The sequence below is a fragment of the Caretta caretta genome, chromosome 10, assembly GCF_965140235.1.
Source record: "Caretta caretta isolate rCarCar2 chromosome 10, rCarCar1.hap1, whole genome shotgun sequence".
In the NCBI taxonomy this organism is placed as follows: domain Eukaryota; kingdom Metazoa; phylum Chordata; order Testudines; family Cheloniidae; genus Caretta; species Caretta caretta.
In genome coordinates, this window is record NC_134215.1 from 18,284,684 (window position 1) to 18,300,973 (window position 16,290).

Consider the following 16,290-nt stretch of genomic DNA (forward strand, 5'->3'; position numbering starts at 1 on the left):
GGGGGAAATCAATCACCAACAGAATCCAATCTAGTCTTTAGATGGGGAAGAAAAAGCATTTGAGTCTCGTAGTTAGTGGACTAGAACTGGGAGATGTGGGTTCTGATCCATGTTCTGGCACTGATCCACTGGGTGGCCTTGGAAGCAAAGGGAAGAAAGAAAGGAGAAATGTGCTGGACAAATATGGAGCAAAAGCAACTGTGATGTCATCCAGTTACTATAGTAACTCCAGTCTTTATTGATGAATAATAGTACTTGGATAGGTCCTGCTTCAATGAGTGTTTAAGCTGACTGGGTTCATACAGACACAGTATTTTTAATATGCTGCTTCTGGAAGGAAAAAAATTGGCATCTGAAAAATAATCATAAAGGACTCAATATTTAATTTTGCTGGTTGATGGGATTTATTTTTCAGTTGTTACAAGGCTCATGAGAATTGCAGTTGCTACTGGGAGCAATAAGTTTAGTGGAACTTCTGCCTACTTAAGGGCTGAGGATATGGACACAACTAGGCAAATGTAATGTAGGATCTCACGGGAAGTGAATTAAGAGCAGGGCTGGGAGGGGGTGAGGAAGCTCTGAAGTGTATCCTGCTGTCAGATGCCCATAGTAGTGTGCATCCCATTATGTTTATGAAATGATCACTTGGATTTTATTTCGCACAGCTCCTTCACTAATGCAGCCCACCTGTTAAACAGCTGATTCAATGCTACTTGTACTGGAATAAAACATTTTTAATACAAAGCAGATTTGTTTGTCATCCTCAGCTGTGCCTAACAAACAATAGATATCAGGCACTGCATTTTGATCACTGCTGTGTCGTTCTGAGTGGGGCATCTTTGGTAAGAGACTCGCTTGTGGCATTTTCCCTTCTGACCATTGCTTTTTGGGGCAAGTCCCCTTTGCTGCAACAGGACTGGTGCCACTCCACTGATCAGCAGGGGCAAGCGGTGGGGAGGCCCCTGTGTGGGTCTCCAATATGCTGCAAAGCGGCAGGCAGGGAGTGGCAAGCTGGAGAGACTGGGAGGGGAATGGGTTGGGCTGGAGTATGCACTGCTGCAGAGATCCTCCCTCTTGAGAGTTTTTTGGGGGGAAGCATAAGGCCCCCCAGGGAGGTCACTTCTGCCATTCGCCCTGATAGCTGACCGGTGGATGTAGGGCTTCGCACGGAGCAAGGATGCAGTCATTTGTAAAGGAGAATCAATACATCAGCTCTGAAAAGCAACCGGGAGCAGTCACCCATCCAGGCACCAAATCTACTTCTCCACCTTTCCCACGGTGATTGATGGTGATGAAAAAATGAGTTATGTGCGCCTATCCTAGTAAAGCATGCGATGCGGGGGGAATTTTGTAAATTATCTATTTGAAACTGACATCTCGTGTAGTGACATATATATACATCATGAATGTAAGACTGTCAACAGATTACTTCCCTAGTAGAGGAAAAATAAATTGTTGAGATGTTGAACTCAAAAAATGTAAATAAATGGCCTTTTCTGAGTGAAGGCTATTATCATTTATCATCAGAATGTTGAACTGGCCCGTTCAAGCCATTGTTCCTGCCTTTGCATAGATCAGCGGTGGTGAGTCATCGTGAGCAGACCCCGAGAGCTTGCAGAGTGCTTGCAACGTTTCACAGTATACACAGCAAAGCCTCGTTTTCCTGGCGCGGTGAACTGGGGCTGGTTCCAATTCTATCCAGGTTCTGCACAAAAAATAAAGTCACACAACTGAGAGGTGATGACAGGAAATAAAATCTTTACTTGCTTGTTTTAACTGAAAACAAAACCACCCACAGCCGCTTTGTGGATTCTATAGACACCAAGCAGGCTCATCTCTGTGGGAGACAGGAAACTGGGATACCTGGACGCCGGGGTCTGATCCAGTATGGCAGTCCTTATGTTACGGTGGTTCCTCAAGCTGAAGCTAAAGGTAAAGTGTTGGGGAAATTTACGCTGGTTATCTGGTGCTGGTACCTCTCCGGGATTCTTTCTCTAACACCTTTGACGACCCCAAAGAAAGAGAATACAGTTAGCTGGATTCTCATCTTCCTTACAGCAGTAAATCTAGTGTGAGGGAGGGGGAAGGAGGCCCAGCATGCATGTGCTCACAGAGGTCGGGCCACGTGTACACTAGACTGACAAACCACAAGGCTGCAGCAACGCTATAGGCAAATAGCCAGGGTAGTGACAGAAATGGCAAAACATAATGACACACACCGGGATGAGGAGGGATTTGGCTCCGTTTGCAGCAAGTGGAAACATTTAGGTCACTCTTTCAAGCGCGATATATGTGACCTTTAGCAGTGGAATTCCACATCCCTCAGCTCGTCTGTATTATCTTGGTTTCACCCACAGAGTTGGAGTCACCTGGAAATAGATAACCGGTAGATTTTAAAATAATGTCAAATATAGCACTGCTCCTGCACAGACAAGCTTCTCCCCCGCAGCAGCCCCTTTATGTACCACACCTACAGCTCAGCCTGCAAGGGCAGGGGCACTTCACTGGGAGCCGAGGGTGCTCTGCATCTTCCATGATCCAGCCCCTAGTGGATCCCCCTGAATGACACAGGGCCTGCTTAGCAATGCTGCACCTGCACAGTGCTCCTGCCAAGTGGGTGATGCAGTAAATGGGGGCATTTGCGATAAAGTGCGAAGTACAAGGCAGAAAATAGTCGGTGCTAGGAAAATGTTGGCATTTCCTGCAACATATTTACGTTTATCCCGTTGTTGCCTTGACACAGAGTTGGGAAAACTGGAGTAAATGTAACTACTGCAAACAATAAACGTCAAGATTTTAATCCCACCTGCTGAATTCCCAGGCGATAATCACCTGGAAAAGTGTTACTGCAACTCACTGCCACTGCTGTCTTCAGAACCCCCACCTCATGATCATTTCAACCTTTGAAAATAAAGCAGTCTTCCCAGGTGCCCAAATGTGCCTTTGCAGGAAATATATTGGATGAGAAAATGACATAATTGTTGCCATTCGGGTCATCTCTCTTGTTTCTTTTAACATAAAATTCAAAGATATTAAGGGTATTATTAAGATTTGAAGAGTATTATTCTTATACTTAGAGTGATGATACTTAGCTTTTACATTGCACTTTTCATCTGTACATTTCAAAGTACCTGAAAAAGAAACAGCTAATAATACTTACCTATTATACACTTGGGGAAAACTGAGGCATAGAGAGGTAAAGTGACGGCCTAAGGTTACACAGCACATCAGTGGCAGAGCTGGGATTAGAATCAACGTCTCCTGCTTCCTGAACCAGTGCCCTACTCACTGGACCATACATCTAAAACAGTATAGGGATGCAGTCAGCATCACTAGACCATAAATATCCCCAAACATAAATCTGCCCATGCCCCTAGGTGAATGTATGCACAAATGGCTGCCTTGCCTTGATACGTTCAAGCCGGTCTCGTTAGCATCAATGGGAGTTCCACCACTGGTCCCAGTCTATGGCCAAGATGTGGGTAGAGGCCCACACCTGCACTAATTTGGGGGGTATCTTGGTTTTCGGGTGTTCAACTTGAAACATGCCAAGCAAATCTAACTACACCAGAGGTGGGCAAACTACAGCCCACGGGCCACATCCGGCCAGCGGGATGGGATCCTCCTGCCCGGCCCCTGAGCTCCTGGCCCGGGAGGCTAGCCCCCAGCCCCTACCCTGCTGTGCCCCCTCCCCCGCTGTGCCCCCTCCCCCGCAGCCTCAGCTCACTGCGCCACCAGCTCAATGCTCTAGGCGGCGGGGCTGCGAGGTCCTGGGGCAGCGCAGCTGCAGAGCCCGGCCTGACCCGGTGCTCTGTGCTGCGCGGTGGCGTGGCTGGCTCCAGCTCTGGGCGGCGCGGCTTTAGCGCTGCCAGCCACCGGTGCTCCAGGCAGCGCAGTATGGGGTCAGGGAGCAGGGGGGGTTGGATAGAGGGCAGGGGAGTTTGGGGTGGTGGTCAGAGGGCGGGGCTGTGGATAGGGATCAAGGCAGTCAGAGGGCGGGGAACAGTGGGGTTGAATGGGGGCAGGGGTCCTGCGGGGGCAGTCAGGAAGGAGTGGGGGGTTGGATGGGGCGGCAGGGGCAGTTGGGGAAGGGATTCCGGTGGCGGTCAGGGGTCAGGGAGCAGCGGGGGTTGGATGGGACAGGGGTCCCGGGGGGGGGCATCAGAAATGAGAGGAGGGGTTGGATGGGGCGGTGGGGGTCAGTCAGGGGCAGGAGTTCCGGGGGCGATCAAGGGATAGGGAGTGGGGGATGGGGTGGATGGGACAGGAGTCCCGGGGGTGGGGGCCGTCAGGGGGTGAGAAGCAGGGGCCACACCTCCCTCTCCTAACCGGCCCTCCATACAATTTCCGAAACCCGATGTGGCCCTCAGCCCAAAAAGTTTGCCCACCCCTGAACTACACCCTGGAAAGTGAAGGAGTTGATCCAAATCCAACTCTAAACCTTGTGGCTCAGACCTGTCTCTGTGAGGGGCTGAACTGGAACACTGAGTCCAAACACCTCAGATTTTTGAAGTTTATATTCAGATCCAAATCCTGCTCAGCTCAACTGTGCAACTCACACATCTCTGTAGTAGTTATCATATTGCTGTGCAGAAAGGTGTCAATGGCTGCCCTGGCTGGGGGAGAATGTAGGGGGTAGTCCTTGATCTAAAGACAGTCCCAAACTTTGTTAAAGCCAAAGGATGTGCCAAGCACACACACTCATGGTCAGTGGAAGGAGGAATTAAATTTATGAATAAAGGCCTGCTGCTGGCAGGGAGGGAGGGCTACCTCCCCAGGCAATGGGCTGCATGGTGGATCTGGGCTAAACTGTGTGGACTGAGAGGTTTCCCTGGTTATAAATGCAGGGGCTAGGATATTGTTTTGCAAGCTGCGGAGATGTGAGACAGAAAGCCTGCAGAAGGAGATGGGAGTGTGACTATGAGAGAGCAAAGACTGAGCTTCTTGGGCACAGAGCTTGCTGGAGAGGCCCATTTGGGGATTCTGACCCAGGAAACCGCCTGCTGTTTGTCTCTAGTGTTCAGGGAAACAGGATTTTACCTACTTTTTTTGTAAATGAACAAGATTACACTAAAGGATATACCTGACTTGTATCATCCATTTCTCTTCCTGACGGAAACAACCCTACAAAGCTCTGAATTTTGGCTAGCCACTCAGGAGAGTTTTGTGGATTTAGCGAGTGTAGGCCACTAATAGACTTTTTGAGTCTTTGACAGGTTTCAGAGTAACAGCCGTGTTAGTCTGTATTCGCAAAAAGAAAAGGAGTACTTGTGGCACCTTAGAGACTAACCAATTTATTTGACTATAAGCTTTCAATGTATGCATCCGATGAAGTGAGCTGTAGCTCACAAAAGCTTATGTTCAAATAAATTGGTTAGTCTCTAAGGTGCCACAAGTACTCCTTTTCTTTTTTTGAGTCTTATATGTCTATCCCTAATTTCCTCATTGGAAAAGGCAATTTAGTTAATGTTAGTTAATATTTTAACTATTTAAATGTGAATGTTAGTCTATGAGCTAAATCTTGCTCCTAGTGACACCATAGTAAATCTGAAGTCCACCCAGGTTAATGGAGTTACTCCAAGTGGAAAGCAGAATTTGGCCCTACGTGGGAGACGGAGGAATTCATCAGATGTACAGCTTTGGAAAGAGAAATGAATTTATTTTTAAGCCTGGCATGACTGTTATCTCCCCTCCTCCACCAAACAAATGAGGTGGGGGGGGGGCTAGGAGGGAGTATTTATGTGTAGTTTCAGACCTACATAATTCATGAGCTGAGTTCTAATGAGGCTTATCTCAACCTAATTAAAGCCCACCTATTAGATATCCTGTTTTGCTTTGCCCTAATGTATGACATGGAGACCTCTTAGCTGTAGAGGCAGAAACAGAATTTATTTGAATTCATTCTAAAATTAATTTAATGTCTGTCTGCTGGGACTGGGTGAGTCAGAGCACTGCGCTCTGACTGTGAATGTGCTGCAATTTATTTACACTGAAGTTTAAATAAGATTGATGGAACCATAAAAACATTACTGAAGAGACATCATTATGGAGCCTGGGCAACAAACCACTATCTCTCAATTTTCTTGTGGCGTCTGTTCAGTATTGTGCTGCCCTCCCCCTCGCCATGTTCTGAAAGGGGGAGCTCCAAGAATACCTGGGGAGGGGCATGGCTACATGCCCTTCTGCTGAGAGCAGGGTTCCACTTCACAGAGAGCATCGCCTAGCTGAGACTGGAAATCCTGAATCCTGAGCCACTATTGCAGTGGCTAACAATGTTCTTCAGAGTTTGACAAACTCATTTTTTGGTTTGCTGACAACTAAAACAAAAATCTTTTGGGGTCAAACCAAAAATCACAGAATCGTAGACTTTACGATCAGAAGGGACCAAATGAAATGTTTCTAAATTTCTGGTGAACCAAAAAGTAAAAAAAACAAAACAAAAAAACTTTTGGTCAAAGTAAACGGTTTGTTCAACCCAAAACTAAACAACTACATATGGCACAAAGGTGCCTTCATCATTTTCATGTTCAGTCTTTATCTGCTTCCTTGCCTGATCCTTGTCTTTTCTGACTCTGAGATCCTGAGCTGGAAGGTGCTGTGGATTGTTGGTCACACATAGAAGAGGCACTTGCAAGTACTTTTGACCTCTTTAGCCTCCTAGCAAATGTCATCTAGATTGCCAAGCCTGGCACACTGCAGGTGCAAAGGGAAGAAGAGAGTGGGGGCAAGGAGCTCCTCACGCATACACCCCACATGTCTCTGTGTAGGGTCTGTGAAGCAGGGTCCATGCTGTCAGCAGTGACCCCTTCCCCAAAGGCTACCAAGGGGAGCCAGACAGCCACAGTGTGGGAGTGCATAACTCCATTTAAAGGGCGCCCCCTCCCCCAGCTGCATTTCAAGGCACAGTCTAGCTTTAATATCTAACTTTCTTACTTTGAAATCCACCCTGGGGACCATGAAGTTAATTGGAAAAACAACTGATTTCAATGGAGTCAAATTCAATTAGAAGAGCAGGAGGAGGGAGTTCACAGCAGTTCTCACAGCCTCTGTCTCAGCCCATACAACTCTCGGAGTAGGCTATTGAGTGCCAGCACACCCAGCTAATGCAACATGCTGGACGTTCCCTGAGGATAGGACACTGTCACCTAGCAACCAGCGCGAGCTGACTACCCCTTGGGTGGGTATTCATAAATACATCAGTGTGTTTACCTGAGACCCCTAATGCAAAGTCTGTCCTAAAATATTACTGGGTAGATATGTTTTGACTAAAACCTCAAATGGACTCCACAGAAGTGGAAACTGTGAGCCATATGGTCTGAGAAGAGTCTGTTGCCTTTAGTTTTCAATTTCTGAAATGTCAGAAGCACTCCATTTTGGACTGTGCCTTGCTGCATTAATTTATCATTCTGCATTGTTCTTATCAATCTCCACTTGTTATTGTCTCTCCAGCTAACCCCTCCACAGCAATTTTTCAAACATGTTAGCCTCCTCAGAAAGACCAAGTGTTGAATGTCATTGAAAATGACCCTAGATGTGGTCCCTGCAGGTCAAGGTTGAAGCACGTTGGTGAGGAAGTGGGCACTGCCATTCTGTAAAACAACTTCAGTATTTCTACTTTTTGTCCTGATACAGCATGTAAATAAATTTACAAAAATTGTAATATCGTGTGGAACAGAAATTTGGATTTTTGACCAACCCTAGAAGGACCACAGGGGTATTAAGAGTCTTTTACTTTGGTACTGTAGTTGGTGTAATAAACAAACTTGTTAACAAGGATTAGATTCTTCCCTCAGACCTCTTTCCTTTTGAAGTGTTTGAGACATCTGCTCCAGAGAGACACTCCAAAAACTGTGGGGTTTCCAGCCTGGAGATTTCTATCATTGCTTAATAAAAAGAACTGGAGCATAATCCTTCAGAGCAAGTCAAACTCTTCTTTTGAAATCTGTAATATGAGTCACCAATATGTTGACACATACACATTTCATTAAAATCTGGTATTTATTTCACGAGCAGTGTCTGTGCATAAAAGTCATTGGAATTAAGTGCTGTACGTTAAAGTTCAATTACTTTTGACTCCCACTGAAAACAGTGTTGGTATTTTGAAGGCATACATGTGCCCACGTCCTTGCCACTACACTCTGGGAAATGTATGTACCTTCACACAGCTGCTTACAGATCGTTTATTCTCTAATGAACCTGAAACTTAAGTTTCGAACTCTGCAGTTTTCTCCATCTGAGCAAATTTACATATTTATCCAAAAAGAAATTACTGGAAAGAAGAGAAAATATGTCTACATTACAAAAGGGTATGTACTGCCTAGGAGACACTGTAGTTCACATGCCATTATGAAAAGCTTGCTACATTGTCCTGCAAGAATAGAAAAATTAGGAGCCAGATCCTCAGCTGGTGTAACTGTAGTAGCTGGAATTGCAGCAGCTGAGGATGTGACCTTCTGGATCCCATCTGATCTCACTTACACCAATGTAAATCAGAAATAAACTCCATTGAAGTTACTCCAGTGTAAAAGTGGCATGATTGTCCTCTGGGTTTTAGCTGCTTAGCAGCTATCTCTTGACTTGTGTGATTACTTTGGGAGCAGGCACTTATTAATGCACTCCTGCAAAGATTACCTGGCATTTTCTAATCAGTGACTGATCAAAATTCAAATGGCTTTCAGATGTGCCATGTCTTGGGCATGTTTGTTTTTAGGCTGCACAGATGCAATCCAACGTGCGGGAAATGAAAATAACTGCATTCAGTACAAACTAGAAATAGGAAGATAGGAATTGCCATACTAGAGGTGGGCAACAGTCTACTGAGTCCAGCGTCCTATCTCCAGCAGGGGCCAGATTTTTAACATGTACAATAGTGTGGCAACCCCCTTCACTCTTTCCCTCTCCCCTTATTGTACAACATCCTTAGGGTTTGGATCCTGACCCGACCAGCACTGCAGCACTGACCTCTATCACTAAAGCTATGGGACTAAAGACAAATAAATAGAATTGAGACTTCCCCAATTCACTAATTACTCTTTATGGGTGTAAAATGTATAGCCTAAGGACCTAATCCTGCTAGGTACTGAGTGTAATAAAGGTGGGACCCATGGGACTAATGGTAATACCCTTGTTATATGGCAGGTCAGCACCACTGACTCCTCTGTAGCCTCGAGTGCCTCTTGAGTTCAGTGAGAACTCAACTTTCTCTGAGTTCAGTGGGAAGTTGAGGGCACTTTACAGGATCAGGCCCATAATAGTAAAAATTGTTTGCACCATTACAAATCGTGCATGGAGGGCTGTTGTGACTGTATTCTAGCCTTTTCAAATGAAATCCAAAATACAGTTAAATTGACAGTAATGGGGAAAAATATAAAAATGAAAAGCAAAGTGACTGGGGGGATATAAAATGAATTTGCTTGTCATTATGGCAATGTTTTCTGCTATATACAAAGAGCTACTAGGCATACACATAAAAAGAAATGGGTTTCTTTTTTGGTGCCCAAAGTGTCCTTATTCTAGTGACGTGAGAAAGGAAGGTTCTTGCTAATTCATTATTGCTTTCTGAATCATGGAAGGCTGGGTGGACCAAGTGCACCACTTATTTATGCCAGTGCAATTTCAGTCAGCCTGAGTCTGCTGCCTAAACTGAGTGAGATGGCAGTGCTGTAGCTGAGAGGAGAATTTGGTCTGTTATCATTTAACTGAAGTGCCTTTTCTCTCGGGTTTTGGTATATTTGGGAACTGGCACCTTATGGACATGCCAAGAGAATGCAGCACATAAAAGATTGGCAATGCACTTTGTTTTCTCTTTAGTGAGCCATCTTACTTTTAGACAATCTGTTTTCTCTGACATATTATAGAATCATACATTTCAAAAACTGCCTGTAAGGGCTATTTGTGTCTCCATGTGGAATTATATTTGCCATAAAGTCAGCAATAGTCTTAGACATAAGAGCGCTCCTAGTAGACCCTTCCTCCAAAAAAGTGATTTATCTCAAATTGAAAAGTTTACTACTTAAATTGTATACACTCAAATTGCTCAAATCAAATTGTTGAGTCACAAATACTTTTATAAATGAATTAGGCTGAGTCTTTTAAGTCTCCATACTCTGACAAACTTCTTTTAAATCTGGAAAGAATTTAAATGAGTTACCACACACAAAAATACAACACCTGAGGTAAATTTCTAGGGCTAATTTTCAGAAGATACCCAGGCTGATGCTTAGATGTAAATGCAGTTAATACAGCTATGAATGCAGAACAGATATTTGCGTGTGTAAGTAGCCAGTTAAGCTACTAGAGTTTTCCTGCTATTCAACTGGGTCTGCTTAGTACAGCCCATCCTGTGAATCATTACATTACATCAGTGTAAATTAGATCAATGTAGATTACCGTATGGGCCTATGGGGCCCAGGCCCAGGGGCCCCGACCAATTTGGGGGCCCCCAGCAGGATCACTGGAACTTTGGCCCCACCCCTGCTGCTCCTCTCCCCCCTGACCTGCCACCCCACTACAAAGGGCTGGCCCACTGCTTGCTGGAGCCCCTCTCTTCCCCTCCCTTCTCCTTCCCCTGCGCTGAGCAGCTGGCCAGAGCCCCGCTCTCCCCACCTGCACCCAACACAGAGCCAGCCCATGCCCTTCTCCGCCTCCTCCCCACTCCACATGGAGCTAGCCTGAGCCCTGCTGCTTCCGCCCCACACCCCGTCTTTTTTGGGAAAAGTGCCCACTTTTGCCCAAAAAAGTTGGGACATCTGGGCAGGACTTAAAAAGGGGACTGTCCCAGCCAAAATGGAACATATGGTCACCCTAGGCTGTGGTAAAAGCTGTTCAGGGAAACCGAGCAGCTGTGGGGAGCTCCAGACCCTTCCACCTGCCCCCAGGGCCCGGGGATCCCTGTGCAACTCTTACCACAGCCCAGTTTCTGGCCAGGTCAGGGGGCGGAGGAGGGGGAATGGGAGGCAGGGCTCTGTTGCAGGGGGTTGTTCTTTGTGCCCAGGGCCCCAATAAATCTTAATCCGCCTCTGATTACACAGATTTCAGGCTTGTCAGAGTAGAGGCTTGTCTTCCACGCTGTGTTTGTCAATATCATACCCAATTTAAATCTGACAGGGGCCTCTGGATGCAACAATAATACAAATAAACAGTCATAATGATTTTCCCAACTTTGACTGCTGCATGCAAGACACCCAAAAATGGATATCATGCAATTTTATTAAGCTTAGTTTGTATAAAACAGATCATCCACAGATGGGCAAAAGGGCATGCATCACACTGACAATCCCCTTGGATAATGTCTTAATTCTCTCCTTGATCACAAAAAAGTTCCTTTTAGTCTGCTACCTGATCTATCTTTCACTAATCCTTTTTTGTATTATGCTATAACAAGGACTTTGTTAACTATCTCCAAAATCCAGAATGGCACAGACAGTATTATTCTGTGGGAAGCAAGAGACTGAATAGTGTACAGTGGGCAAAACTGAAGGATGAGGGGTAGAATAGAGAGTTAGTGCAGAATTAGGCCCACTCTGATAAACCAAATAGTTCAGGTAGTGTCCAGGTCAAACAAATCCAGAGATCTTTGCAAGATTCCACCTCTGAGTACACAGTCTAGGCCTCAAAGATGTTTGTAAAGGCTACTAGAGGGGAGCTGACAGAACTCCCATGTGGCACGAGAATGTTTGTTGGGGGATGGGGTGTTGTTTTTTCCATCTGGCAGAGGGTGTTTATTGGGAAATTGAAAGCTGCAACTGTTGACATCAGGTAAACTAGTGTCTAGTTGTCAGTATTGGATTCGTCTGTACAATAATGGCTATTTTGCTCATGTGAGGCTCTTCTCAAGAGGCCCAACGTCCTCTGCACGCACTTGGCTGAATTCAGACCTGGTATAAGAGGGTACGTGCTCTGTCAATTAGCTCCATTGCCTACTAAGTATCAGTAATTGCCTAGGATAAATCTACAGGGAGCTAGAAAAATAGTGGCCTGCACTGGGTCTCTTCCGATCAAGGGAAGCAATCTTGTTGAGGATTTGTTCTGGGCGTTCCTCCCTAATTATTTAACTGAAGATGGGCTTTGCTCACATATCTTGTAGAATGTACAGAGGGCCCTGCTTCTAAATCTGGAGGATCCCTATAGGTCCATGTGGGTTCTAGGGTGTGAACATCTGTGCAGAGGCCCTGTTTCTCCATGCCAGCTCTTGGCTCCAGGCAGCTTTCCCTGCTCCCTGGTAGTGTACAGAGTAGAGCATCTGAGCGTTGTATACTACGGTGCATCTTTTAGATTTGCTGATTTTAAAATGGAACATTCAGAGCTTCTATGAATTCAACCTTTTTCTCCCTCTTGATGCCACAGAGTTGCACCTATAAGCTGTAAGAGTCATCATACTGTTCATATAAAGAACAGCTATTTATTTACCAGTCTTAATAGCCAAAAAAATACCCAGGAATTCCTCTGACTGTGTCTGAGAGGGGATCTTGTAATTTCTTCCTACAACTGAAGTGCATCAGAAGTACTAAAGTGGATCCAGGGAATTGTTCTTACCCAGCTAGCTGGCAAGCTGCCGCTGAGTTGGAATGGGCTTGCTGTGGAGTGAAACAAAATATTTAATCAAAGAAGGAAGCATTTCTGACTGGTAATGACTGGGTTTATAGTGTGACCTTTACCCATTGGGAGGTTGAATGGCATATGCTAAACCACTGAAGGAAAAATTGTGCACCAAACGGACAATAGAAAGACTGGTTTCTGAGCCAGCTGTTCTCAGCCATTTGCCGCTTGTGCTCTCCTTTAGGAGAGAGAGGTAAATAGCTGCTAAATTGCTCTTCCTGACTGACCTCAGGAGGAATGAAGCTGCCAGCCAGGAAGGATACAAGCCAAGAGTGCTGGACATGGAGAAAGTCGCAGAGCGTTGTGTTTCTCTCATGTCACTGGAAAGGCAATTGACAAAGTGTGCTTGTTTTAGACAGTTGAGAGACATGGACAGAATCATACTTAATAGCTCACAACTGGGTTTGTTTTAATGTGGGAATGTAATGTTGAAACTAAGGCACCAATTGAGTTTAAGTACTTTACTGAAACTTCAATCGCATGGGGCCTAAATGACTGCCTTTCAACAAAATACTGTCTTGTTACAATCAATACTGGGGAGATTACTGTGGTTAAACTGGTTTTGTACCCCCTTCACACAGATTGTCACAAAGCTGCCAAAGCCAGGCCCATGCTCAACCTCTTAAAATCTCAGGGTCAATAGGCTGTTATAGTCTCCAATGCTCTTCGCCCTTTCTTAGAGAGGAAGTTGTTCTTCCCTCATCCTTCACTTTGAGGAATGTTTGCTCAACAAAATATGCCTTAGCTCCTTATGCAGCAGAGTCTGCTGGAGCTAAACTGCTATGGAGAATAAATCCTCTCGGTGACTCTTGAGTCTCAGTCCTCATGTCCTTCTTGGTTATCTTCATGGGATGAGTAATATTTTTTAGCTGTTTGTTTCTTTCTACAAAGCCTAAAATCCCACCTCTATTCCCTAAAAGTTTGCTTTCAGAAGGATTAACAACAGAAAAACAGGTACAAGAAGAGGCATTTCAAAGACTAGTTTGAAAAGGAATTAGAATGGCTTGCATATCTTTATCTTTGAAAACTCATGGCGATTGGGGGAAGTCCCGGATGACTGGAAAAAGGCTAATGTAGTGCCCATCTTTAAAAAAGGGAAGAAGGAGGATCCTGGGAACTACAGGCCAGTCAGCCTCACCTCAGTCCCAGGAAAAATCATGGAGCAGGTCCTCAAGGAATCAATTCTGAAGCACTTAGAGGAGAGGAAAGGGATCAGGAACAGTCAGCATGGATTCACCAAGGGCAAGTCATGCCTGACTAATCTAATTGCCTTCTATGATGAGATAACTGGTTCTGTGGATGAAGGGAAAGCAGTGGACGTGTTATTCCTTGACTTTAGCAAAGCTTTTGACACTGTCTCCCACAGTATTCTTGCCAGCAAGTTAAAGAAGTATGGGCTGGATGAATGGACTATAAGGTGGATAGAAAGCTGGCTAGATTGTCGGGCTCAATGGGTAGTGATCAATGGCTCCATGTCTAGTTGGCAGCCGGTATCAAGTGGAGTGCCCCAGGGGTCGGTCCTGGGGCCGGTTTTGTTCAATATCTTCATTAAGGATCTGGAGGATGGTGTGGATTGCACCCTCAGCAAATTTTCAGATGACACTAAACTGGGAGGAGAGGTAGATACGCTGGAGGGTAGGGATAGGATACAGAGGGCCCTAGACAAATTGGAGGATTGGGCCAAAAGAAATCTGATGAGGTTCAACAAGGACAAGTGCAGAGTCCTGAACTTAGGACGGAAGAATCCAATGCACTGCTACAGACTAGGGACCGAATGGCTCGGCAGCAGTTCTGCAGAGAAGGACCTAGGGGTGACAGTGGATGAGAAGCTGGATATGAGTCAGCAGTGTGCCCTTGTTGCCAAGAGGGCCAATGGCATTTTGGGATGTATAAGTAGGGGCATTGCCAGCAGATCAGGGACGTGATCGTTCCCCTCTATTCGACACTGGTGAGGCCTCATCTGGAGTATTGTGTCCAGTTTTGGGCCCCACACTACAAGAACGATGTGGAAAAATTGGGAAGAGTCCAGCAGAGGGCAACAAAAATGATTAGGGGACTAGAACACATGAGTTATGAGGAGAGGCTGAGGGAACTGGGGATGTTTAGTCTATGGAAAAGAAGAATGAGGGGAGATTTGATAGCTGCTTTCAACTACCTGAAAGGGGGGTCCAAAGAGGATGGCTCTAGACTGTTCTCAGTGGTAGCAGATGACAGAACAAGGAGTAATGGTCTCAAGTTTCAGTGGGGGAGATTTAGGTTGGATATTAGGAAAAACTTTTTCACTAGGAGGGTGGTGAAACACTGGAATGTGTTACCTAGGGAGGTGGTGCAATCTCCTTCCTTAGAAGTTTTTAAGGTCAGGCTTGACAAAGCCCTGGCTGGGATGAATTAGTTGGGGATTGGTCCTGCTTTGAGCAGGGGGTTGGACTAGATGACCTCCTGAGGTCCCTTCCAACCGTGATATTCTATGATTCATATATACAGCACCTTTCATCCCAGGGGAAAAAGCCCTTTATATCCGGAAATTACTCCATCCACCACTGACATTAAGCCATCTCTGGAATAATACACAGAAACTGATGAATAATACACAGCAATACACAAGAGCTTGAGACAGAAAATGAAAAATTTTCTATCCACTTGAAACTGCCAAGGGAATTTTGGCAACAAGAATGAAATTTCTCAAATTGGAAACAACCTAGGATACCAGTATTATTAGCTCTACTCTTGTGAAAAATGCAATGGGATCTTTGATAATCACTGGGAACCAGGGCCTTAGGTAACACTTTGAAAAAGTGTCTAAGTCATTTAGGCTGCTCACTGACTTAGGTGCTTTTAAAAATATTTCCTCCTTGGCTTTATGTACACATCAGTCATATAAGCTATCATATCAGCATCTATATTATAAGACATTTTGAAACATTAAAACAGAAACTATATAGTATGGTAAACCCTCATAACCCTCAGTGCAATATTATAGTGAAATTGCAGGTTTTTATTTAAAAAGGGCAAGACTATGAAACTGAGTGTTTGTGTAAAAAAAAATTGCCAGGTACTTTTAACTTGTGCAACACATTTGCTTTCTAAATGAAACATTTTATGAATTCAAATCTCATTTGTTTGTTGAGTCTGCACTGGAAGAACTCATGTTCTGTTCCGCCACCTACTGGCAGTAAATGAGAATGTTGGTTTAATTTTAGGTAGGTCTAGTCAGATATTGTCAGTGTTTTCTAGGGTTTTTTTTTTATCACAAATATTTGAAATGAGAAATAATATTTATCTGTTTAAAATGTCTAGCTTTAACATAGCATCTTGCAGGTCAAAATATTGATCTATACTTTGGTGAGCTTGTGAGGTTTTTCCTGGAAGGAACAGAAGTTGTATAATTCTTCATGCATTTTGCAATATTGTTTATAAAAAAGTAAATGCCAAGTATGTGCATGACATTTCTTAAATATACATGCCTAGAGTTTTGTTCCACACTATGTTGCCCTTTGTCTGTAAATGTTATGAATGCATGGTAATATTTGGCCATCTGCTGGTGATAATAAGAATTGCATTATAACTATGCTAGTAGCAGGGAGCCCACTTAGTTCATATTCATTCATTGTGGTACAGCAAGCATTTACAAAAAGATGCCTTCACTTAGGCCCTGATCCTGCAACTGACTCCTTGCAGAGAGACCCCTGTGCT

General features: G+C 44.7%; 1 long non-coding RNA gene across 1 annotated transcript in view; it reads right to left on the bottom strand.

Annotated features, from left to right (window-relative positions):
- Nucleotides 1-380: 380 nt before the first annotated feature.
- LOC142073458 (uncharacterized) overlaps nucleotides 381-16,290 on the bottom strand; it is a 28,216-nt gene continuing 12,306 nt past the window's right edge. The window contains exons 2-3 of the long non-coding RNA XR_012670361.1: nucleotides 2,220-2,369; nucleotides 381-1,705 (exon numbers count right to left, since the gene is read on the bottom strand). This is a non-coding gene — a long non-coding RNA (uncharacterized LOC142073458). The remainder of the gene's footprint in view (nucleotides 1,706-2,219; nucleotides 2,370-16,290) is intronic.